The 25,582-nt window shown below is 46.4% G+C and overlaps 1 pseudogene; it reads right to left on the bottom strand.

Annotated features, from left to right (window-relative positions):
• The window catches only part of LOC149445433 (uncharacterized), a 52,768-nt pseudogene extending 27,602 nt beyond the window's left edge, over positions 1 to 25,166 (bottom strand).
• Positions 25,167 to 25,582: the final 416 nt, after the last annotated feature.

Below are 25,582 nucleotides of genomic sequence, written 5' to 3'. Positions count from 1 at the left end.
AGATCTCACATTATTATACGATTGCTGATTGTATCTCACCACTAGTCTGATTGAATTCACAATTCCTGGTCAGTCCCGTTCCCTGACCTCTAATAACCTTTAGGGCCAGTTCACACTATAAGTGTTTCAGTTGCTTTTTCGGCATCACAAATGCACAGAAAGAAGGTTATATTGTTGTCAATGTCATAGTTCACATCAGCGCTTGCATTTGAAGCGCATTGCAGGTGCTGTCAAAAAAGTTGACCACACTGCATTGTTTCTGCATAGAACTGTACTGGAACGCGTTGAAACGCACTTGAATGAACTAAAACGCACACGTCCCTAATTAAATTGAATAAAAAGAAAGTAGAAAAAACTAACTGGAAGGGATACAAAAATGCAATGCAACGTGTCCAAAACGCATCCAAAATGTACTGGAACATGCTAAACATGCATGCCAAAAGGGCATGCAAAAACGCATCAGGAACACATCTAGACTGTTTCTATAGTGTGAACTGGCCCTCAGGACTTGTTCACACCATTGGTGGTGCAGAAACACATGCAAGAACACACATTTTCCAGCACAGCAAAGAAATGCAATGCCCTCTGTAGATGTGCGCAGGTACCATGATGAAAACGTTGTTGCACCTCCACATGTCTATTAAAAACAGACCCATTCACAGCCACAAAAACGCATGGCACCACACTACTGTGCAGTTAGGTGCAACACACTTTGCAAATAATATTCCTGCAGCATTTTTGCATGTTCCCACACGTTAGGCAGCCCATTGAAATTAATGAGCTGAGGAAAAAAAAGTAAAAAATGCCCCATTCACACAGGTCCTCTGGCCTGTACAGCATGAATGAGTGGGTTTTTCATGTGGCTGGAGACACCTGTTACACTATGGGGACACAGCAGCTGTATGAACACAGGTTGTCATCTGACAGGTGTGAAGTCGTGGGGAAGTGGCCCTGAATGCTCACTGTCTGTGTTCAGGGCTGTACACCTGCACCCATATGCTTGTCAAATTATGAACTGCAGCATTTCCATTGTGTAACATAGGTTGCCTGCAAACGGCGATAGCCACAAAAACTAACCACTGATTCCCACTCTACAGGCCACAGCACCCATGTGAATGAGCCCTAAGACCTCCATTACACACACAGCTTTATTTATGAACTCAGTACAGTTTTATCATTTAGATTTCACAGGAATATGGTTGGGATTATGTCCATTAATAATATTTTTAATGTATTTTTGCCATAAATATAATTTGGATATTTTCTCTGGAGGTGGGGGGCTGTCAAGTATGCTGTACGGGGCCCCGTGATATCTAACAGTGGCCCTGGGTGTATGCTTGTGTCTGTGCCACCTGTAAAGTTAGGAAAAACAATAACTTCTGTAGCAATTGTACATACAGAGATGGACGCGGTCATCCATCTTGCTAAAAATCCTCCATCTTGTATCATTCTCTTTCCCTCCAATACCCCTCCCTCAGGAATGTGGCCTGTGTGTATGCTGAATTCACAAGCATCAGGCCCAGCTGGATAGCTTCATGGTTATAAACCCAAATTAGCCTGGGCCCAGTATGTCTTTGAGACTCTTATTTGGAGGTGATCGTAAAGCTATATATTCAGAGAGGTCACTTTAATACAAGTCATCTGATACCTTACACCTCTAGTTAAAGTCTACAGGAGAGCAGAAAACCATATAGTTCTAGCTGAAATAGTAAGATATGGCATATTTGATGTCTGGACGTTCAGGATATCATTCTGCATATTAATCTACTAGTGTCTAGGCTGCTACATGTACCTAGAGAAGGTTATTGACCATGGTATAACTTGGAGGCATTTTGGTTCTAACTTGGGTCTCCGCCTAGACCCCCCTCCCCAAATGAGGCCATTGGCCCTTGGCTTCAGAGACACCCCCTGCTGGGGGACTACAAAATAGGCTGTCAGGCCTGAGAGAAGTAAGATGAAGAATTCTCCCTTTTCAACATCAGGAACCAACTTAGTAGAACGGTACCCTTTTGCTCTGACACTTGATCTGCTTAAACCAAGGCTGACGGCAAGTATTCTACCTCCCTAAACTTCTTTCTGTTATCTCTCTGTTGTGTAATTGCTCTCTGTATTTATATATATATATATATATATATATATATATATATATATATATATATTGGCTACATCTTTTTCTATAAATATTTTTATTGCACCATTTTGACCTTTTTAGTAATAAATCCTATTTTCTGAAAAGTGTTGAACTGTTTCTAAAGCTCTTTAATGCAAACTAAGAATCCCTGTCTCTGAAGAGTGCTACTGTGTGTTTTAAACTTCTGCATACATTTGCCTGTGGTGACAGTGTGTATACACATGCTTATTCCAACATCACAGTGTTATTATTATTATTATTATACAGTATTTATAAAGCGCCAATAGTTCGCTCAGCGCAGCTCAGTGTTATTGCTAATATTGGCGAGTTTCCTCCTACTCTGTACAAAAGGTGGTGATGACAGTGTGAAGGGTTAATTGCGTAATTAACCTGACCCAGTAACAATCGCTCTGAGGCTGCGGTACATAGATTATTGTCCATTGGCTGGAAAATCTTTGTGCAGGGTACAGCTGGGCGTGGCATTGTTATGCACATGACAGCGCGGTTTTAGATTGGCTAGTCCTTTGGTCACGAGTTTGGGAGAAGGGCTGGGGGTCTGACACCACGACCGTCACAACTTCTATGGATTACCTTGAACCTCTGCTATGTACCTTAATGGATCCAGGAATTGGACATGTTTTCAACTGAAAATACAATTATTAGTAATGTTTCCCCAGCAAATGAGGATCAGCTCCTCGGTGGAGAACAGCGATCTCGCCATGTCTAGATGTGGTCTGGAATTCCACAAAAGAACAATTCACAAAGCTAAAAAATAGACTTGCAAATTACCACTAAACTCTAACTACACTCCCCACTACCACTTCCGGGTGTGTGCAAATGTCCTTCCGCAAATGTCATGACGTATTTCCGGTATGACAGCTGCTCCAGCGCCTCCTCCAACAGCCATCTTGACGTTTATTTGTGCACCGTAGCAATTTTACATGCAGCTCCATTGTGTATATGACATTCAAAAATATATGCTTGCAGCTCTACTGTGTATATGACATTGGTGAATGTATGCTTGCAGCTCTACTGTGTATATGACATTGGTGAATGGATGCTTGCAGCTCTACTGTGTATATGACATTGGTGAATGTATGCTTGCAGCTCTACTGTGTATATGACATTGGTGAATGTATGCTTGCAGCTATACTGTGTATATGACATTGGTGAATGTATGCTTGCAGCTATACTGTGTATATGACATTGGTGAATATATATCTGCCAGTAAAGGCCCAAAGTCAACATAAATTGGGGGCCCAATTTATTACTGTTAAGAGGATTGTAGAAAAAGAATAGCTAGCTGCACACTGAACACGACCTATTCATTGGTACATAACATGGTCTTGTGGTGCAATAGGGGGCTTTTGGTTGGTTAGTTTGGACATACTTGCACATGTGCGCTCTAACAAGGAAGATTTGGGCATATTATATAACTAGCAAAAATAAGTGTTAGGGGTGCTAGTATATTGAACTTGAACATGAAAAAACTAACCCAAAAATAAACATAGTCCAAATGTTTATTGATCAAATACACATTCCAAATTTATTTGCACAGCAGCAACAAGTAGGTACATTCAATTTCTTGGTGGAACAAAAAAGAAGCAGGTTTGATGTCGCTAAAATAGAACGGTCCTGCTCATAAGAGCTTACAATCTAAAAGATTATACTTCTAATGAACTGTGCTTTCACAGGTTACAGCAGGAAACAAATGGTTAATAAGAATCATGTAGTAGGCTTATCTATCCCCAAAACAGGCTGCAGATCAAAATATCAATATAAAAATACATACGTGCCAAATAAAACACCTCCCACCTCCCCAAATCCCCCACACATACATTTCTCACCATGTTTGTCTGAAAACTGCATTTCATTCTAAATAAAGCAAACTTGGAAGAGCAGAGCAATGGACATGTGTTAGGATTACAATGCAAAGGTAATAAACACAATTATTGTACAATAACACACAAACACCTTAGAAGGAAGAACATGCAAAACATTTACAGCCCACATCAAAACCCAGCGTGAGTGTGGCCTGGGGGCAATTCACCACAATATCTCTTCCCCCCCAAACACAGCGTGAGTGTGGCCTGGGGCAATTCACCACAATATCTCTTCCTCCCCCAAACACAGCGTGAGTGTGGCCTGGGGCAATTCACCACAATATCTCTTCCTCCCCAAACCACCACAGACAAGGACTTGCAGAAAATAATGTGGCCTGTACAAGGCATAAATTAGCCACTACTGCATCTCTTTATATAAGGTAGGCCACACCCACCACTGCCATTCATTGGGTCAGAGAAAGTGTTTGCACCTGATGAATCCTCTTCCCACCTGCGTTAACCCTTGGTATACAGGCCCCACAAATCAGAGTCAGAAAGAAAGCCACAGTGACGTGTACCTGTGCAGCATACAACAGAACATTGAACAGGGATGTGGAAGGGAACCCTATTGGCAATATTTCTTGGCCCTATGGGCACAATTCACTGCAGATTATCGCATGACCACATCTCGCATGCAATACTGAAAATGTCAATTCACTTTTACTAGTATGCAGAATTTCCCATAAATCGAAAAACACTCAGGAAATCAAACATAAAAAGGCCTTACACCCCGGTCACATCAAAGCCGATATAGAAATTGTGCGACGTACAGTGAAGATGCCGATTTCCCTGCGATTTGAAAGACTTCTGACACAGATCTCTATGTAAATCACCACAAAAGTAGTACATGTACTACTATAGAAATCAGTGTTGGAAACGCACCCATGTGACCGCTCTAATAGCAGACAATAGGGTGCGACTTGGCATACGATTTGCAACTCGCTTGTCATGCAAATCACATGCCAAGTCGCACTCAGTGTAACCGCTATTAGAGCGTTCATATTGGTGTGGTTCAAACTTGGTTGGAGATGCAACAATTTCTAAAGTAATGAATACACTACTTTTCATGCGCCTATCAGTGCCGCCTAACAGTGCCGGTCAGTGCCGCCTAACAGTGCCAGTCAGTGCCGCCAAACAGTGCTATATATCAGTGCTGCCTGTAAATGCCCATCAGTGCCACCACATCAGTGTCCATCAGTGCAGCCTATCAGTGTCCATCAGTGCAGCTTATCAGTGCCCATCAGTGCAGTCTCATTAGTGCACATCAGTGAAAGAGAAAAATCACTTATTTACAAAATTCTATAACAAAAAGAAAAAACTTTTTTTTTCAAAATTTTCAGTGATTTTTGGTTTAAGAAAAATAAAAAACCCAGAGGTGATTAAATACCACCAAAATAAAGCTCTATCTGTCACAAAAAAAATGATAAAAATATCATATGGGTACAGTGTTGCATGACCGCGCAATTGTCATTCAAAGTGTGACAGCGCTGAAAGCTGGAAATTAGCCTGGACAGGAAGGGGGCATACGTGCCCTGTAGGCTTGTGGTTAAAGGACTTGTCAAAGACCTTGTACTGGGTTTTTTTTTACACTACACTTTTTTTTTGTGAATTAGTAGCGGAACCATGTACCACATACTAATTCACGTAGGGGGATGCCAGGATCTGGGGATCCCCTTGTTAAAGGGGGCATCCAGATTCTGATAAGCCCCCCACCTGCAGACCCCCACAACTACCAGACAGGGTTGTGGGGAAGAGGCCCTTGTCCCCATCAACATGGGGACAAGTGCTCTGGGGGGGGAGCCCCCCTGCCCCAAAGCAACCCCCCATGTTGAGGGTATGTGGCCTGGTATGGTTCAGGAGGGTGGGGCACTCACTCATCCCCCCCTTTCCTGACCTGCCAGGCTGCATGCTCGGATAAGGGTCTGGTATGGATTTTGGGGGGGACCCCACGCCATTTTTTTTTTACCCCTTAACATCCATACAGACCCGAAGGGCCTGGTATGGATGGGAGGGGGGACCCCATGCTGTTTTTTTTTTTTTTTGCAGACGTTTATTTTTAGATTCAGCTGTCAAAATAAAAATTATCTAGACCTTCGAAATAAGTAAAATCATTACAGAAATAATTATAAAGGATAAGAAACAAAAATAGAATCACTAGAACTAAGGAAATCTAATTAGATTACATAAAGATCTGCCGAGTGCTGGTTGTCACACACAGGAGACGTGACCGAGTGTCGGCTGTCAGAGGAATCCACACACAGGAGACGTGACCGAGTGCCGTCTGTCAGAGGACTCCACACACAGGAGACGTGACCGAGTGCCGGCTGTCAGAGGACTCCACACACAGGAGACGTGACCGAGTGCCGGCTGTCAGAGGACTCCACACACAGGAGACGTGACCGAGTGCCGGCTGTCAGAGGACTCCACACACAGGAGACGTGACCGAGTTCCGGCTGTCAGAGGAATCCACACACAGGAGACGTGACCGAGTGCCGGCTGTCAGAGGACTCCACACACAGGAGACGTGACCGAGTGCCGGCTGTCAGAGGACTCCACACACAGGAGACGCGACCGAGTTCCGGCTGTCAGAGGACTCCACACACAGGAGACGTGACCGAGTGCCGGCTGTCAGAGGACTCCACACACAGGAGACGTGACCGAGTGCCGGCTGTCAGAGGACTCCACACACAGGAGATGCCACCGAGTGCCGGCTGTCAGAGGACTCCACACACAGGAGACGCGACCGAGTGCCGGCTGTCAGAGGACTACACACACAGGAGACGCGACCGAGTGCCGGCTGTCAGAGGACTCCACACACAGGAGACGTGACCGAGTGCCGGCTGTCAGAGGACTCTACACACAGGAGATGTGACCGAGTGCCGGCTGTCAGAGGACTCCACACACAGGAGACGTGACCGAGTGCCGGCTGTCAGAGGACTCCACACACAGGAGACGTGACCGAGTTCCGGCTGTCAGAGGAATCCACACACAGGAGACGTGACCGAGTGCCGGCTGTCAGAGGATTCCACACACAGGAGACGTGACCGAGTGCCGGCTGTCAGAGGACTCCACACACAGGAGACGCGACCGAGTGCCGGCTGTCAGAGGACTCCACACACAGGAGACGCGACCGAGTGCCGGCTGTCAGAGGACTCCACACACAGGAGACGCGACCGAGTGCCGGCTGTCAGAGGACTCCACACACAGGAGACGCCACCGAGTGCCGGCTGTCAGAGGACTCCACACACAGGAGACGCGACTGAGTGCCGTCTGTCAGAGGACTCCACACACAGGAGATGTGACCGAGTGCCGGCTGTCAGAGGACTCCACACTGAGATTTATTACTGAGCAGCGGCTAAAAAGCAAGCGCCCACAGAGGACGTCTAAAATGTGTTCTGCACATGCGCATTTATATCAGCCATAGATGTTGGAAAAGCGTCTAGTTCTTCACTGTCACGACTTTCTTTGAAAAACTATTTTTTATACATTTTAAAATTTTTTGGAAATGTCAGATATTGTTTAAAGTGAAGTCCTGATATTTGGGAAAGCAAATTTCAATGTGAACGTCTCTGCAGTGATTTTTCATGGTGTTAGACGTGCTTCTTAGCAAGTCTGCTTTTTGAGTCTGATTCCTGGTTAGTAAATTCGATTTGGCGTCTACTTGTTGATGCTTCTCTTTAGTAAATGTCTTTGCAGTCTAAAAGTAGACGGTCGCTATTAAAAGGTAGATGTTAGCACACGGAAATGTGCCTAGGCACAATAGTAAATCAGGGTCTTGATGTCTCATTAAAGAGAACCCGTCACCACAAAATGCGATCATATGGGGGATATTGGTTCCTTATATGTTGGCATTGTGAAAAAATGAAAGGTGCACCCAAACACCTAAAACCCCGCCCCCTAATCATTGAATTCCCACATACATACTAACCAATATTCCACCTGTGCCTACATACAAGATCATGGATGGCACCACACATTACATCACGCCATGCATGCCGCAGTGAGAGCAATCATTCTCCATCCATGATTCAGGGTCACCTCTACACTGAGGACCTGGAAAGGCTTTTATAGCGCCCCCTAGGGGCCATTTCTGAGGACAAAGTTTGTCCTGGTTTCATCATCACACCATTGTAGGGCTGGACATGTTGGGTATCTAGTTACTCAGCACAACCTCCTTTTTTTCCTGTTTTTGGGTAAAATATTGCATTTGTTCACTAGATGACACTAATTCCTATAAAACGTTGTGCCATCTAATGGCGGAATGCACATTTTCAGCTGTAAATGAATGGTTGGTTTATTATTGCTGCTTGGATGACCTTCTATCCTTCAGTGTGTTCTGTACTCACAAGTGATGAGGATGACCTCAGTGATGGAGATGAATCCATGCCTGATGAAGGGAACTAAGGGCTCCACTTATAGAACATTCATTGGACGGAAGAGACAAGTGTCAATCCAGACATGACAAATTCTGGACCTATGTGATTTAACACAGTGATTTCCTTTGATTGTCGGCTCCATCTAGTGGTCATAATGCAGTATTTTCCTGAAATATCTCCATCAGTAAAAGTCACAGAATATGAAATGATGGTCCCTATTTGGAGCCAATGATCATATGAAATAAAATGTGGCCAAAATATGTCACAGCCGGGTGAATGCCGGTCACATTTATTAAACTTTTATTTAATAGATCTATAAGTGTTTGTGAAATCTCCCACCACAAAATGTACTCAGCCAATCACAGGGCAGGACTCCATTTTTATTCTCCTGCCATCACTGGCCAACCCGGTCCCACACTTCATCCATGTCTTTGGGGACCTCTGATCTCCTTATGGACTGTTTCTTCCATGATGAAGATCAGCCATGGTGTATATCTGAGGTGTATATCAGGGTGTGCTTCTTCCCCACATGAGAGCTGGGATGTCCAGCAACATTCATCTAGAAGACATTTCCCGCACTCAAGGCATTAATACACCTCCAGGGTTGTGTGGGACTCCTGATGTACAGGAAGACAGGACTTCAGTGAGGAACATTTCCCTCACTCAGGACAGGAAAGTGGCTTCTCCCCCGTGTGAGATCTCTGATGTTTGTAAAGATGGGCCTTCTGTGAAAAACATTTCCCACACTCCGGACAAGAATACGGCCTCTCCCCTGTGTGAGATCGCTGATGTCTGGAAAGGTTTGACTTGTCTGAAAAACATTTCCCACACTCAGGACAGGAATACGGTTTCTCCTCCATGTGAGATCTTTGATGTGTGTAAAGAATGGACTTCTGTGAAAAACATTTCCCACACTCAGGACAAGAATATGGCCTCTCCCCCGTGTGAGATCTCTGATGTGTTTCAAGTTTTGATTTTTGTACAAAACATTTCCCACACTCAGAACAGGAATAAGGCTTCTCCCCCGTGTGAGATCTCTGATGTTTATGAAGACTGGACTTGTCTGAAAAACAGTTCTTGCACTCAGGACAAGAATAAGGCTTCTCCCCCGTATGACATCTCTGATGGCTGGAAATATGGGACTTCTGTGAAAAACATTTCCCGCACTCAGGACAGGAATACGGCTTCTCTCCTGTGTGAGATCTCTGATGTTTGTGAAGATCGGACTTCTCTGAAAAACATTTCTCGCACTCAGCACAGGAATACGGCTTCTCCCCCGTGTGAGTTCTCTGATGTCTGTAAAAATTGGACTTCAGTGAAAAACATTTCCCGCACTCAGGACAGGAATACGGCTTCTCCCCTGTGTGAGATCTCTGATGTTTGTTAAGACTGGACTTCTGTGAAAAACATTTCCCGCACTCAGGACAGGAATAAGGCTTCTCCCCCGTGTGAGTTCTCTGATGTATGTAAAGATCGAACAACTGTGAAAAACATTTCCCGCACTCAGGACATGAATATGACTTCTCCCCTGTGTGAGATCTTTGATGTATGTAAAGAGTGGACTTGACTGAAAAGCATTTCCCGCACACAGTACAAGAATATGGCATCTCCCCCGTGTGAGTTCTTTTATGCACATTAAGTTTGGATTTACAATGGTAACATTTCCCGCACTCAGGACAGGAATACGGCTTTTCCCCCGTGTGAGATCTTTGATGCCTATTAAGATAGGATTTATAACGGAAACATTTCCCGCACTCAGTACAGGAGAAGCTCTTCCCTGTTGGAAGGCTAGCCCGGTCCCGCACAGTCTGAGGTTCCTCAGGATACGAGGAATCCGATGGTCCATCTACACTGGGTGGTGCCGGATGGACATTGGAGGGAGCCGGGTTTTCTCCTGGACTATACTGTGTGATGTCCTCATCTTCTACTTTCCAGTCTGGAGACAAAGTGAGACAATCCTCAGAGGTTTTCCTCATCTCCCGGCCATGGACTAAAATACAAAGACAAAGAGGATTACTAGACAGGAGCTGATTGGTTCCCCCAAACCAGGACTCCGCCCACATCAGGCAGCTTGGTCTCTGAGGAGCTTACAATTCCACCCTCAAGGGAACTAGGAAATGGCTCCTCTGATCTCCTACCAGGTCATTTCTTTATTCATGGACCTTAGTCAGAGAGTGAGGAAACAACCAGAACTGTCTTTTATAGGAGGGACAGTGATGAGGGGACTATAGGACGAGGGTCCCCACCCCCTCTATCACTCATCGCCATCTTCCCAACACAAGAAGTACTGCACTTCCTTATTTAGTCCATGATTTAGTCATGAAGAACATCGGGGCTGAGCCCCACCAGCGGTCAGAGAGTGAGGATGGGGGGAGAACAACCAAGATGAAGACTGGACTGATCCTGAAGACCACCATCATTGGGGTATTGACTCCTCCCTCATTATCACTTTCTGTTTAAGGGTCCAAAGTTGGAGGATGTTATCACATTATTATCACCATGTAACAGTCTGTGCTCCAATCACATCATCCGATTTAAATGTCCAGCTGGGAGGAAATGGGTGTAACAAAAGAGAAGCAGTGGGGGGAGGGGGGAGCAAAAGTCAGGAGTATGTAATGTACAACAGGGTATATAGTGCAGGGGTCAGGAGTATGTAATGTACAACATAGAGTATATAGTGCAGGGGTCAGGAGTATGTAATGTACAACATAGAGTATATAGTGCAGGGGTCAGGAGGATGTAATGTACAACACAGAGTATATAGTGCAGGGGTCAGGAGTATGTAATGTACAACATAGAGTATATAGTGCAGGGGTCAGGAGTATGTAATGTACAACACGGAGTATATAGTGCAGGGGTCAGAAGTATGTAATGTACAACACGGAGTATATAGTGCAGGGGCCAGAAGTATGGAATGTACAACACAGAGTATATAGTGCAGGGGTCAGGAGTGTGTAATGTACAACAGAGTATATAGTGCAGGGGTCAGGAGTATGGAATGTACAACACGGAGTATATAGTGCAGGGGTCAGGAGTATGTAGTGTACAACACGGAGTATATAGTGCAGGGGTCAGGAGTATGTAGTGTACAACACGGAGTATATAGTGCAGGGGTCAGGAGTATGTAATGTACAACACAGAGTATATAGTGCAGGGGTCAGGAGTATGTAATGTACAACACAGAGTATATAGTGCAGGGGTCAGGAGTATGTAATGTACAACAGAGTATATAGTGCAGGGGTCAGGAGTATGTAATGTACAACATAGAGTATATAGTGCAGGGGTCAGGAGTATGTAATGTACAACATAGAGTATATAGTGCAGGGGTCAGGAGTATGTAATGTACAACATAGAGTATATAGTGCAGGGGTCAGGAGTATGTAATGTACAACATAGAGTATATAGTGCAGGGGTCAGGAGTATGTAATGTACAACATAGAGTATATAGTGCAGGGGTCAGGAGTATGTAATGTACAACATACAGTATATAGTGCAGGGGTCAGGAGTATGTAATGTACAATATAAATTATACAGTGTAAGGGTCAGGACTCATAATATTGTATTCAGTAATCAGTGGAACATTAAATGTTTACTGTAGACAAGTTGCAGAGATCCCACACCGCTGCCTCCCATCTCCTGAGACTGCACTCAGTGACTTGGGTCTGAGACTATTATTATTATTATACAGTATTTATAAAGCGCCAATAGTTCACTCAGCGCTGTACATTACAGAGGGGGACAGAACATGTGACAGAACAATACCAATACAATGTGATACATGAGGGGATCGAGGGCCCGGCTCCTTGGAGCTTACAATCTAGGAGGGAGGGGGTGGTGGTACAGGAGGAGATAGCTGTGGGGGATGGAGTGGTAGGAAGAGTGGAGGAGGTCGGTCAAGTTAGCAGGGGGTGGGGTAGGCTTCCCTGAAGAGATGGGTTTTCAGGGTGCGCCTAAAGGAGAGGAGAGTAGGTGATAATCTGATGGGTTGGGGCAGGGAGTTCCAGAGGATGGGTGACACCCTGGAGAAGTCCTGGAGGCGGGCATGGGAGGAGGAGACCAAGGAACTAGAGAGAAGGGGGTCTTGTGAGGAGCGGAGTGTGCGTGCTGGGCGGTACTTGGATATTAGGTCAGTGATGTAGTTCGGGGCAGTATGGTGGACAGCTTTGTACGTCAGTGTTAGGATTTTGAATTTGATCCGTTGCGCAATCGGAAGCCAGTGGAGGGATTGGCAGAGGGGGGGTAGAGGTCAGTGGAGGGATTGGAAAGGTGAATGAGTCTGGCAGCCGTAATCAGGACTGAAGCGGGGATAGCCTGTTGTGAGGCAGGCCAGTGAGGAGGGAGTTGCAGTAGTCGAGTCGTGATATGATGAGGGAGTGGATGAGCTGTTTAATGGTTTCTGGGGTTAGGAACGTGCGGATTTTGGCGATGTTGCGGAGGTGGAGTCTGCATGTTGCGGAGGTGGAGTCTGCATGTTGCGGAGGTGGAGTCTGCACGAGCTTGTTAAAGATTGGACTTGGGGCTGGAAGGATAGGTTGGAGTCCAGAATGACACCAAGTACTTTGGCCTGCGGGGCAGGTTTGATGGTAGCGTTGTTGGATGTGATGGAGAAGTCAATGGGGGGTGGGGTCCAGGCTGGGGGGAAGACAAGAAACTCGGTTTTGGAGAGGTTCAGTTTAAGGAAGTAGAGCGACATCCAGTCTGATATGTCGCTCAGTAGGTGTGTGATTTGAGCGGAGACCGAGGGGGTGAGGTGGGGGGTTGAGAGATAGATTTGTGTGTCGTCGGCATAGAGGTGGTAGTTGAAGCCGTGAGAGTGTATGAGTTGGCCAAGGGAGGAAGTGTAGATGGAGAAGAGAAGGGGCCCGAGGACGGAGCCTTGAGGGACCCCAACAGAGAGGGGGAGTGAGGGGGAGGTGGTAGCATTATAGGTAACGCTGAAAGAGTGTTGTGACAGGTAGGATGAGAGCCAGGAGAGAGCAGAATCTCTGAGGCCGAGGGAGTGTAGTTTTTTTGAGGAGGAGGGGGTGGTCGACTGTGTCAAAGGCCGCAGAGAGGTCAAGGAGTAGGAGCACTGAATAGTGGCCATTAGCTTTGGCGGTTAGCAGGTCGTTGGAGAGTTTGAGTAAGGCAGTTTCGGTGGAGTGTAGGGGACGGAAGCCGGACTGTAGGGGATCGAGGAGGTGGTTGTCGTTCAGGTGAGAGCTTAGGCGGGTGTAGACGAGGCGCTCGAGGAGTTTGGATATAAATGGGAGCAGGGAGATGGGTCTGAGGTTGTTCGGGTCATTAGGGTCCAGGGAGGGCTTTTTAAGTATGGGGGTGATGTGTGCATGTTTCAGAGGGGAGGGGAAAGTGCCGGAGGAGAGGGAGAGATTGAAGATGTGGGTGAGGGAGCGTAGGATGGAGGGGGAGGGAGGTCGAAGGAATTGTGAGGGGATAGGGTCGAGGGGGCAGGTGGTGAGGCGGGCATCAGAGTGGATCTAGGAGACTTCCTCGGTGGTAGTAAGGTCAAAGGTGTGAAGTGTTGGGGGGGCTTCAGTATGAGGAATGTAGGGTGAGGTGGAAGTGGAGGTCAGAGCAGTGGTGGGGCCATGGGAGAGGGGTGATGAGGGGGTAGCTGAGTGAGGGGGAACGGGTTGGAGGGAATTTGAGCAGCGACGAAGTCCCTGCGGGTTATGTCGAGGGGGAGGGCGGATGAGGGGGTAGCTGTGTGAGAGGGGACGGGTTGAGGGGGCATGTGAGTTGCGGCGATGTCCTTGCGAATTGTGTCAATCTTGTTTTTGAAGTGATTGGCAATCTCAAGGGCGGTGAGTGAGGTGCTGGGTGGAGGTGGGGGTGGTGAGAGTAGAGAGTTGAAGGTGGAGAAGAGTCGGCGAGGATTGGAGGAGAGGGCCTTGATGAGGGTCAAGAAGTAGGCCTGTTTGGCAGCATGGAGGGAGGAGGTGTAGGTGTGGAAGGCAGATTTGTAGCGGGTGAAGGCTTGTTGGGATTTGGTTTTGCGCCATAGTCGCTCCAGGGCACGACTGTGTCGTTTGAGGGTTTTGGTGTGATCAGTCTGCCAGGGCTGGAGCGGTCGGGGTCTGATGTTGCGTGTGGTTAAAGGCGCTAGTGAGTCAAGGGCTGTTGAGAGCGCATTGTTGTAGGCGGTCATAGCCAAGTCGGGGCAGGACAGGGGGAGGATGCTGTCATGGAGTTGATCAGCTGCAGAGTGGAGGGGGGCATGGTTAAGGTTGCGGAGGTTACGGCTGGTAGTAGTGTGACATTTGGAGGGGTAGGCGTAGGAGGACGAGGAGATAGAGAAGGTAATCAGGTTGTGGTCAGAGAGAGGGAAGGGGGTGTTAGAGAGGTTGTGGGGAGCGCAGCGGTTGGAGAAGACAAGATCAAGGATATTACCGTTGGAGTGGGTGGTGGATTGTATGCACTGTGCAAGTGCAAAGGAGGAGGTTAAGTGGAGGAGACGGGCTGTGTCTGGGTTGTCGAGGTTGACAGGGATGTTGAAATCCCCAAGGATGATGGTGGGTAACTCAGAGGAGAGGAAGAAGGGTAGCCAGGAGGAAAAGTCATCCAGGAAGCGGGGTATGGATCCAGGAGGCCGGTATATCACAGCAATCTTCAGGGGGGTTGGGGAGAATAGTCAGACGCAGTGGGCCTCGAAGGAGGAGAAGGATAGGGAGGGGGGGTTTGGGAGGACTCAGAAGGTGCTCTGCAATGACAGGAGCAGACCAACCCCACCACCTTTACGACCGTTGGGCCTGGGTGAGTGGGTCCAGGTGAGACCTCCATAGGAAAGTGCAGCAGGGGAGGTAGAGTCAGTGGGCTGGATCCAGGTTTCCGTAATCGCTAGGAGGTTGAAGGAGCAGGAAAAAAAGAGGTCGTGGATGGCGGTAAGATTGTTGCACACCGATCGGGCGTTCAGGAGTGCACATGAAAATGGGGGGGGGAGATTTTAGGGAGCGGGGGACAGATACTAAGTTGCGGGGGTTGCGGCAGGATGTGGAGGTGGGAGGGTGTTGTGTGGGTGAGGGAGGTGGTGGAGGGCCAGGATTTGGTTAGATGACTATACAGACATATCCCTCCACCCGGCACAGCCAGCAGACTACAGAGCAAGTAACCCTGGGAGAAATGTTCTGCCTGAGATCTTACTGACCCAGACATGGGACAGAAGACCCAAGACACACACACACCCCAGGTGTCTAGGTCTAGTAACATCTATGGTGAAAATGAACATTTTGCTGCCAGCTGAACCCCAGAACCTCCATAAATCCAGTCTAGATACATAAATTGTGTCTGCAGCACAGAGAAGGAAGATTATCCGAGAGAAATCCAGGAATACAGGACGGGGAACACAGCTCAGGAAAGTGACCAGGGGATTACAGGCTGATATCACCCAGTCCCCGCCCTACTCTGGACCAATCAGTGAGCAGTATGGGTGGAGGAATGGATTTAGTGTTCATGACCCACCTGTGCTGATCTCTGTAGGAGTGTCCTCCTCTATAAATGTCCCCGTTATTCCATCCTCCTCCATAGACTGCTGATCATCCCTCACATACGTCTCTTCTTCTTCTGCTTTCACCTCAAATTCTATATCGATTGGATCTCCACTCTAAATCAAGGAAATGAGAGAAAATGTCATCTGTAAAATATAAGGTCACATAAAAACTCCACACATTGTCTCTACAAGTCCATGTTCTAGATTCTCCATCCCACCAACCTTGTAATAGTGAGGGATGGTGTGACCTTCCTGTGTGGAATCCCGGGAATACAGAGGACGGGGACATCTCTCTGGTGGGTTCCTGGTATTAGGTGGCTCCATCATATCCTTGTGTCCTTCTGAAAACTCCTCCATCACTCCATACTCCTCATCCTCCTCTTTATACTCTTCTTTAACATCAATATTATCATCCCCGAGGATTCCACTCTGAAAGATATAATAAAACATTCATTGTAACAAACATGCTGTGTATAAATCACAACTACCAATAATTGTCATCATCTACCTGATGATGGTGAGGGATGGTGCGACCTTCCTGTGTGGAATCCCGGGAATACAGAGGACGGGGACATCTCTCTGGTGGGTTCCCATGACTGGATCCATCTGTAGGAAACACACACACTGACTGAATCCATTGTTTCTATGTGTTTATCAGATGATGGGGGATCTAGGTGGATCCTCCGTACTGCTCTCTCCTTTACAATAAAGTCTCCTCTTACCCGGTGATGTGAGGGGCGGCTGATTGTCCATCATGACGTCCTTGTAGAGATCCTTGTGTCCTTCTAAATACTCCCACTCCTCCATGGAGAAATAGACAGTGACACCCTGACACCTTATAGGAACCTGACACACACAATGATACAGTCACCATCCAGACACATCCCTTGTCTGTTACTGGAGAATGTCCCAGAATTCCCGGCACCGCTCACCTCTCCTGTCAGCAGCTCAGTGATCTCTCTGGTGACTTCTAGAATCTTCTTCTTCTTTCTCTCTTCTATCAGGGAGGGAGGTGGAGGCAATGTGATGTCATATGATCTCCAGACTTCACAGGAGGAAAACTCTACATCTGAACACAAATAGTCACATCAAATGATATTCCCAGAATCCTCCTCAGCTCTCCATTCAGGTCTCCATTTTATTAAAGCCCCACTTCAGGCTGAGGTATAATTCCCCCCAACATCCACAACATAAAGTGCTTTGTGCTCAAGATGCTGCTCCCTGCACATCCACTGCTTCCACTTTACACCCACTTCATTGGTCTTATGGGGTTTATCAATAAATGAAGGAAACTGAACCGTGTGCAAATCCATCCACAACATAAAGTGCTTTGTGCTCAAGATGCTGCTCTCTGCAGATCCACTGCTTCCACTTTACACCCACTTCATTCATCTCATCAGATTTGCTGCTATAGGAAATCATTTATAATGATGTCCCATCTCGCTGTTTGTAAAAACAATTCTGCAGCTAATTGGCCACTAGGATTACTTTTACATGAAAGCCGCCCACCAGCTAATAAACCAGCACTAGAATGGTGCCTGTAGCTGCAAGCATCCTCCCGGTATAACCACTCCAAGTCCAGCGACGTTCCTGTACATTGCTGGTCCATGTTGGACATATATGTACCAGCAGAGAACACGGACATACGATGAATCGGGTCTGCGGACCAATATGACTGCAATTCATTCTTTTCTGTAATGTCCATGTTGGGGGTTCGGCCCAATAAGTTTTAATTTCATAAACGGTGATAGAGTTCCATGTGAATTGTGTGACAAGAGCTGAATTTGGGGGGCGGCCATGTATTGTGGTGTATAAATTGCCTTGGCCCACAATTGGTACAAATCTTCTGTGAAGAACAGTGGAGGGGCTGAACACTAGTGCTGGCAGTGACCGGGCCGATCCGGCTAACACTGAGTATTGGGGACACTATACAAAGCCGGCACTAGTATAGTTCTGTTCATGATCAATATATTGATCCGTACAAACACTATACTAGTAATGGCGGTGATCAGCGACCTATAGCGTGAGTGCGACAGTGTGCGGCCAATCTAACGCCAGCTGACCCTGGCTGGGAGGGGCTTACTGACCCTGACACTATGTGATGTCACTAGTGGCAGGAATACAGAGATCAGTGATACATTCTATATACTGACACTGTACTAATGGCACTGGCTGGGTGACGGGGCCATCAAAGGGTTAAATGTGCTAATCTAACCTGTGTGTGTACAATGTAGTGGTGCTTTTACTCGGTGCCGTGTTCTCTCTTCTCTCCCTGGACCAACCGGGGGGGCAGTGGGGGGGTGCAGGTGCGTTGACACCCCAAAACAGGAAGTGATACAGATTACGCCACTTTGCCAAGAGCTGCTGCTCACCCACAAAATGCAGGTAAGTGGTTGGCAAGTAGTTAGAAAAAAAAAAAATCTTAAAAAAATTAAAAACCAAAATTCTCAGTATGATATTTCACTTTTTTTTATTTAATACTTTTATCAGAATAGTAGGATGTTACCATAGTAACCATTGTACTACTGTGGGGGGAGGGGGGTGATCAGGGATTTTGTTTCCACACTTTGCTTTGCAGTAGAAATAACGGTCATTTCTCCTGCAATGCAAAGCTTGCTGTCAGAACCGAACTCATTCATCAACTGTCATCAGTGAGTTAGATTTTTGACAGCTCAAGATAGTGATCTCTGATTGGCTGGAGCTGGTCACATGGTACAGGGTGCTGTGATTGGCCCCATGTATCATGTGACAGCTGTGGGCCAATCATAGCTCACTAGGAGGAGAAGCAGAGCTGTTATGAATGAGATTGATTCATAATAACTGCTTACATTGGGATCACCTAGAGATCACATGATCACCGGGTCACAATCACTGGGATCTTCATTCCGCTGTATCCACCAGACACAGCAGTCGGGGGGGAGGGGAGCGCTGTGTGTCGGCTCGGGTGTGTGATGTGCCTCCTGTGTTAGTACAGCCAGAGTGACGTACAAGTACATTGCTTTGCCTGTAGCTGCCACCTGGCCACAGTACATTGTGGGTGGGAAGCGGGTAATCTAGGACTAAGGATTCCAAGCTCACTCCTTGGGCCATGATATCATCCAGGCAAGAAATGTAAGTTCTGTGTTCCAATTATGAGGTGACAACAGCATAGAGTGCTTTCAGGATAATGGACAAAGGTAGACAAGCATTGCATGCTGTTGTTGTGTGAAGCAAGTCTGTCTCCTTTTTTATTACAGATAATACATTTTGTTTGGCTTTTTCTACATTGTTCCCCGATCCTGACATTCGTGGCCTCCTGGGCTGGATGTGCCGCTGGATCCAGGCCCTGGAGCAAGCCCTGGAGGTGGAACCAGACGAGGACCAGCCCAGCCTTGGAGACTATTTCAGGCAGCAATTTTAGTTTAGTTACAATGTTTTATGATGTTTTATAGTTTTCTATTGATTGTTGGTAATAAATGTTCTATTTCTCTTGGACAGTGCCCTGTGTTGTGTCTTCTTCAGCCTTTGCAGGTCGGCAATCTTCTTCATTGCAGTTGGAGCTGATCTGCATGTCCCTAAAGCATTGCAGGACTCTGCTAGCTCCAGCTGCACTGGACAATCTTGCTTACCTGGAATTTCTGGTAATGTCCAAACGAAGTGTTTTCTGGCAAGTCCAGCTTTAGGACTGTAGCAGATAGGATTGCATGTTTCCGAGAGGTAAACCAGCTCCTTCAATCCTAAGCTGGGATACATAAAGATTGAAGTTGTCTGCTTGCTGTCTGCAGCTACTCCCAATCTTGGTTTGCTTCCTCTTGTGAAATGCTGCAACAGTTTACACAGAACACTCCATTCACGTTACATTGTTCACGTTTGGAGTAGCTCTTCATTCCATCCAGGGACTTCTACATAGCTTGGTGGAGTGGAGTTGTGCAGACTGCCAAAAGGGGGGTGCAGCCAAGTAGACAATGTGGGGGGGGGGGATCCTGTGGCCCAACTCTGTCAAGATGTCTCCCATCACCTCATCTCTAGTTGGGATTGGCATTACACAGAAGTCACATGACTTGAAAGCTGCTCTTGGAAGGACTATCAGTTATGGATGAGACCAGTTACATGCAATGTCCCCCAGAAAAGAAGGGGCCCTAATGGGCAAATTGTCTATCTGCTCCACACATACCACTTGGATCCAACTTGTTGCTCATTCACATGTCAGTGTTTTGGCAACAAGAGGTGGGGAGGGAATGAAGTGAGGAACAAGTGTCCACTGAGCACATAAATTCCATAGGCACACACGTCTAGAATCAGGCAGCTAAAGATCCTATGCTCCCCAACCAATCTCGGGGCAAGATGTTACACGGGGTGTAAAGCAAACTTAGTCTGGGTCCAGTTAGTCCAGCATAATGATAGTCCAAACAACAGAAGGCCTTCTTCTTATTCTCCCAACTTTTCTGTGTCTCTAGCATTCCTTGGCAGGCTTACTGTGTGTAAGTTGTGTCCTGGTGTCACGCCTGGTGTCCTGGATATTACACACTTCTTGTATAGTGTGTGTCAATGAAGTAGCACAGGGAACATATTTGGACAGCAGTGTCAGTCTCTGGGGGGGTGAGTGTTCCATGCAGGAGTCTTGGCCAAAATCAGCACCCCAAAAAGACAAAAGCTAGCCGACACTTAGAAAACAAGCTGCAATATTGTGTGTTCCCATATTGGGGAACGTTAGCCTTGCCCACAGAGTCCACTGAGAATTCTAAGCTCCCTTGGGACAGCCAAATGGTTAGCAGATAATGGCCAACCGCTACATGTGCCAGAGAACTTGTGTGATGGGGAACAGAGAAAACTATTTGCAGGACAGACCACCAGGTGAAAGCAGCAGAGAGGCCAAAGAGTCTATCCATTGCTGACCATGAGTTCTCACAGCCATTCTGAGCAGAGAGTGATGACTGTCAGTCACCGCTCTCTGCCCTGCCCCCCCACACTCACTGGGCTGTGGAGGGGGAGGGAGCGGCTGGTCCAGACTCTGATGTCGGGATCTTTCTCCAGCCTGGACCAGCTGAGTGACATCAGCTGACAGCGGGCTTCACCTGAAAATGGGTCACAGGAGTTCAGAATGAACTGCACTCCTCTGATCCACAGGAGAAGTACAGACAAAAGAGCTTTGCCTGAACTTCTCCTTCAAATAATATGTTCCTCCAACATGTCCTATTCCTGATCTGTGCCGGATGTCCCATGTCCTGGTATGAAGACGTCTCCTCCTCTCTCTGTATTGCTTCCTTTGTGTGAGATCCCCGGTGATCCTGCCAGTCCCTTTGACTTCCTATTAAAACTGACCACACTAGGCATGAGAGCTCAGTGTGGTCAGTGCTCTAGCTGTGCTGGGAGCTCAGTCTGCTCTCCTCTAATCATCAGACTTGTCCTGAGATCCCCCCTCCCTGCACAGCTATTCACTGGGAAGACCAGTGAACAGAAGACAAGTGAGCTACTGTTTCTCCTCCCCAGTTCTCTATGCAGCTGAGAACAGAGGTCATGTGATCACTTATAGGAAAAGGAGGAAATCATTTATAATATATACAGTGGGGATCGAAAGTTTGGGCACCCCAGCTAAAAATGTGTATTAATGTGCATAAAGAAGCCAAGGAAAGATGGAAAAATCTCCAAAAGGCATCAAATTACAGATTAGACATTCTTATAATATGTCAACAAAAGTTAGATTTTATTTCCATCATTTACACTTTCAAAATAACAGAAAACAAAAAAATGGCGTCCGCAAAAGTTTGGGCCCCCTGCAGAGTTAATATCTTGTACTGCCCCCTTTGGCAAGTATCACAGCTTGTAAACGCTTTTTGTAGCCAGCCAAGAGTCTTTCAATTCTTGTTTGAGGTATCTTTGCCCATTCTTCCTTACAAAAGTCTTCCAGTTCTTTGAGATTTCTGGGCTGTCTGTCACGCACGGCTCTTTTAAGGTCTATCCATAGATTTTCAATGATGTTGAGGTCAGGAGATTGTGAAGGCCATGGCAAAACCTTCAGTTTACGCCTCTTGATGTAATCCCCCGTGGATTGAGAGGTGTGTTTAGGATCATTATCCATTTGTAGAAGCCATCCTCTCTTTAACTTCAGCTTTTTCACAGATGGCATCAAGTTACCATCCAAAATTTGCTGAAATTTTATTGAATCCATTTTTCCTTCTACTCGTGAGATGTTCCCTGTGCCACTGGCTGCAACACAACCCCAAAGCATGATTGATCCAACCCCATGCTTAACAGTTGGACAGAGGTTCTTTTCATTAAATTCTGTGCCCCTTCTTCTCCAAACATACCTTTGCTCATTCCGGCCAAAAAGTTCAATTTTAACCTCATCGGTCCACAGAACTTGTTTCCAAAATGCATCAGGCTTGTCTATATGTTCATTTGCAAAGTTCAAATGATGATTTTTGTGGTGAGGACGTAGAAGAGGTTTTCTTCTGATGACTCTTCCATGAAGACCATATTTGTACAAGTATCTCTTTATAGTGGAATAGTGACCACAACTCCAGTGTCTGCCAGATCTTTCTGGAGGGATCGTGCAGTCAAACGTGGGTTTTGAATTGTTTTTCTCACAATCCTGCGAGCTGTTCTGTCTGATATTTTTCTTGGTCTTCCAGATCTTGCTTTAACTTCCACTGTTCCTGATGACTGCCACTTCTTAATTACATTCCGAACAGAAGATATTGACATCTGAAAACGCTTTGCTATCTTCTTATAGCCTTCTCCAGCTTTGTGAGCGTCAACTATTTTCAGTTTCAGTTTTCTAGACAACTGCTTAGAAGAACCCATGGTGCTGATTGTTGGGGCAAGGTCAGATCAGTCTGGGCATTTAAAACCTTTGAGATTGACATCACCTGGTCTTCCCAGACAATGATTGAGAACAATCCATGACACTGGCAGGTCTCAGCTTTGCAAAGGGGGCAGTGCATGCTATAAATTCTGCAGGGTGCCCAAACTTTTGCAGACGCCATTTTTTTGTTTTCTGTTATTTTGAAAGTGTAAATGATGGAAATAAAATCTAACTTTTGTTGACATATTATAAGAATGTCTAATCTGTAATTTGATGCCTTTTGGAGATTTTTCCATCTTTCCTTGGCTTCTTTATGCACATTAATACATATTTTTAGCTGGGGTGCCCAAACTTTCGATCCCCACTGTATATATATATATATATATATATACACAAATGTTTTGCTTTCATTTCTCTGTTTAACAGAATGTGTTGTTTTACAAGGACTCCATCCACTTTCCCTGATCTCCTTCAGTGTGTCCAGGACTCAGAGTGCGGGAGCGTGACCTCAGAGTGCGGGAGTGTGACCTCAGGGATTAGTATGGAGCTGTGTCTGATGAAGGAAACCAAGGGCTCTATTTATAGAACATTCATTGGACCAATGAGACAATCATTCCTCCAGCTGTGACAACATCTGGCCCTATATTAAGTAACACAGTGATTTCCTATGATCGCCGGCTCCATCTAGTGGCCACAATGAGGTGGTTTTTCTGAAATATCTCCATCAGTAAAACTAGCCAATATGATATTATGGCCACTAGATGGAGCCAATGATCATAAGAAATAAAATATGGCCAAAACTCCTCCCAGCTGAAGAATGCTGGTCACATCCGTTCAACATTGTTCTCCATAAACATCCAAGTATTTGTGAAACCTCCCGCCACAAAATGTACTCAGCCAATCACAGGTCAGAACTCCATTTTTATTCTTCTCCTACCATCAATGACCAACCCGATCCCACACTTCATCCATGTCTTTGGGGACCTCTGATCTCCTTATGAACTGTTTCTTCCATGATGATCAGCCATGGAGTATATCTGAGGTGTATATCAGGGTGTGCTTCTTCCCCACATGAGAGCTGGGATGTCCAGCAACATTCATCTAGAAGACATTTCCCGCACTCAAGGCACTAATACACCTCCAGGGTTGTGTGGGATCCCTGATGTACAGGAAGACAGGACTTCAGTGACAAACATTCCCCTCACTCAGGACAGGAAAGTGGCTTCTCCCCTGCGTGAGATCTCTGATGTCTGGAAAGATGGGACTTCTGTGAATAACATTTTCTGCACTCAGGACAGGAATATGGCTTCTCCCCCGTGTGAGATCTCTGATGACTGGAAAGATTTGACATATGTGCAAAACATTTCCCGCACTCAGGACAGGAAAATGGCTTCTCCCCTGTGTGAGTTCTCTGATGTGTATAAAGACTGGACTCCTCTGAAAAACATTTCCTGCACTCGGAACAGGAATAAGGCTTCTCCCCCGTGTGAGTTCTCTGATGTGTGTAAAGACTGGACTTCTATGAAAAACATTTCCCGCACTCGGGACATAAATATGGCTTCTCCTTTGTGTGCGATCTCTGATGTGTGGAAAGATGGTACTTATGTGAAAAACATTTCCCACACTCAGGACACGAATACGGCTTTTCCCCTGTGTGAGATCTCTGATGTGTGTAAAGATTGGACTTCTGTGAAAAACATTTCCCACACTCAGGACAGGAATATGGCTTCTCCCCTGTGTGAGATCTCTGATGTGTATGAAGACTAGACTTGTCTGAAAAACATTTCCTGCACTCAGGACACGAATACGGCTTCTCCCCCGTGTGAGATCTCTGATGTGTGGAAAGATAGGACTTCACTAAAAAACATTTCCCACACTCAGAACAGGAATACGGCTTTAACCCTGTGTGAGATCTCTGATGTGTGTAAAGATTGGACTTCTGTGAAAAACATTTCCCACACTCAGGACAGGAATATGGCTTCTCCCCTGTGTGAGATCTCTGATGTATATGAAGACTAGACTTGTCTGAAAACCCTTTCCCACACTCAGAACAGGAATACTGCTTTTCCCCTGTGTGAGATCTCTGATGTGTGTAAAGATTGGACTTCTGTGAAAAACATTTCCCGCACTCAGGACAGGAATATGGCTTCTCCCCCGTATGAGATCTTTTATGCTGATTAAGACGGAATTTAGAACAGAAGCTCTTCTGCCACTCAGTACAGGAGAAGCTCTTCCCTGTTGGAAGGCCGGCCCGGACCCGCACAGTCTGAGGTTCCTCAGGATACGAGGAATCCGATGGTCCATCTACACTGGGTGGTGGCGGATGGACATTGGAGAGAGCCGGGTTTTCTCCTGGACTATACTGTGTGATGTCCTCATCTTCTACTTTCCAGTCTGGAGACAAAGTGAGACAATCCTCGGAGGTTTTCCTCATCTCCCGGCTATGGACTAAAAGACAAAGAGGATTACTAGACAGCAGCTGATTGGTTCCCCCAAACCAGGACTCCGCCCACATCAGGCAGCTTGGGCTCTGAGGAGCTTACAATTCCACCCTCAAGGGAACTAGGAAATGGCTCCTCTGATCTCCTACCAGGTCATTTCTTTATTCATGGACCTTAGTCAGAGAGTGAGGAAACAACCAGAACTGTCTTTTATAGGAGGGACAGTGATGAGGGGATTATAGGACGAGGGTCCCCACCCCCTCTATCACTCATCGCCATCTTCCCAACACAAGAAGTACTGCACTTCCTTATTTAGTCCATGATTTAGTCATGAAGAACAGCGGGGCTGAGCCCCACCAGAGGTCAGAGAGTGAGGATGGGGGAGAACAACCAAGATGAAGACTGGACTGATCCTGAAGACCACCATCATTGGGGTATTGACTCCTCCCTCATATCACTTTCTGTTTAAGGGTCCAAAGTT

The sequence above is a fragment of the Staurois parvus genome, unplaced genomic scaffold (genome assembly GCF_062004578.1).
Source record: "Staurois parvus isolate SC_StPar_1 unplaced genomic scaffold, SC_StPar_1.0 ptg000721l, whole genome shotgun sequence".
NCBI lineage: Eukaryota > Metazoa > Chordata > Amphibia > Anura > Ranidae > Staurois > Staurois parvus.
Note: the sequence above shows the minus strand (reverse complement) of the source record. Positions and strands in the feature narration are given on the sequence as shown.